A 1,368-nucleotide genomic window follows, 5' to 3' on the forward strand; every position below is an offset into this window, starting at 1 on the left:
AGCGAGATGGAGAAACAAGGCGAGGGAAGAAGAAAAAGAGAGGGCTCTCTCTCTGCTGCGGCGGTCAAGCTGGAATTTTATTAGAGATTAAAGCAATCGAAACTAAATTATTCAATAAAAAAACAATTGAAATTAAAAAAAATAAAAAATTTAAGAAAAACGGTCCACTCTCAATTTTAGTATTTCAAGTTTCAAAACAAACAAAAATAGTACATGACATTTAAAAACTAACACACTTTTAGCACATGCACCGTTAACTCTATATAATTTCTCATTTTTCAAATGGTGGTTTCAAGTTTTCTCCATTCTCTTTTTCTTTATATTATATTATCTTTTTCTTTTATCTATTTATATACTCTCTTTTTTTTGTGAATATTTTTGGGCATATAACACAAAACTACCATTTGTAAATATAAATGATAAAAAAATCTTTAATTGTTCCACATGATAAAAAGGTAACTCCAAAACATATTAAATGATAAAATGGTTACCTCTAAAGTTATTAAATGATATAACAGTCCATCTGATATTTTTTATTGACGCTTATACCCTTTTTTCTTCCCCGTCTCTCTAAGATCAATGAGCGTATCAAGGATCTGAAAACTCGACCCCTAAAAGCGCGACGGAGACCCGCCCTTTCTCACGGCGTCGTACCGATGGACATAGCTTCCTCTCAGCGTCGCAGTCATGTCTGTGGCTTTGGGATGACGAGCTCCGGTGAAAGAGAATCGAAGCTCGAATGTTTCTCGGCATCTTCGGAAAATTTTTCAACTCCGACCACGACTGCAATCGAGACCGATGGCGGTAGCTTCATCTTGACGAGGTAAAGAAGTATGTTGTAGTTTCACTTCACCTCCTTATTGAACTTGAGTTTGGTTGAATTTTGAAGATCTGAGATTATGGATTTGGATAGGTTTGAAGATTTGGGATTATGGATTTATGGGGCGCTGCTCAGTTGCCATATGATTATGACTCATCTATGCATGCGTTTTTTCTTAGAGAGAGAGAGAGAGAGAGAGAGAGAGAGAGAGAGAGAGAGAGAGAGTACGTACCATGATGGAAGAGAAGCGTGGATTGATGGGCAGGAAGACATTTTTCAGAAGTGAAATGGTTTGTAAATCGTCGATGGGAACTTGAAATTCCAAAACGGCAAGAATTGAAAGAGATAAGACAGAGCTATTGATGAATTGAGAGCCGGGGCTCACCGGCTCTTGTAGTAGTCCTTCTTCGCCAAACTCCATTTTAGTTGATTCTAGCTCGCTCTCTGCAGGTATGTGTGTGTGTGTGCGCGTGTGGCCGGTACTGCACCTTTTTTGTACGTACGTAACTATATATAATACCACAGACTCTATGATGCTAGCTGGATAT

Source organism: Fragaria vesca, linkage group LG4 (assembly GCF_000184155.1).
Source record: "Fragaria vesca subsp. vesca linkage group LG4, FraVesHawaii_1.0, whole genome shotgun sequence".
NCBI lineage: Eukaryota > Viridiplantae > Streptophyta > Magnoliopsida > Rosales > Rosaceae > Fragaria > Fragaria vesca.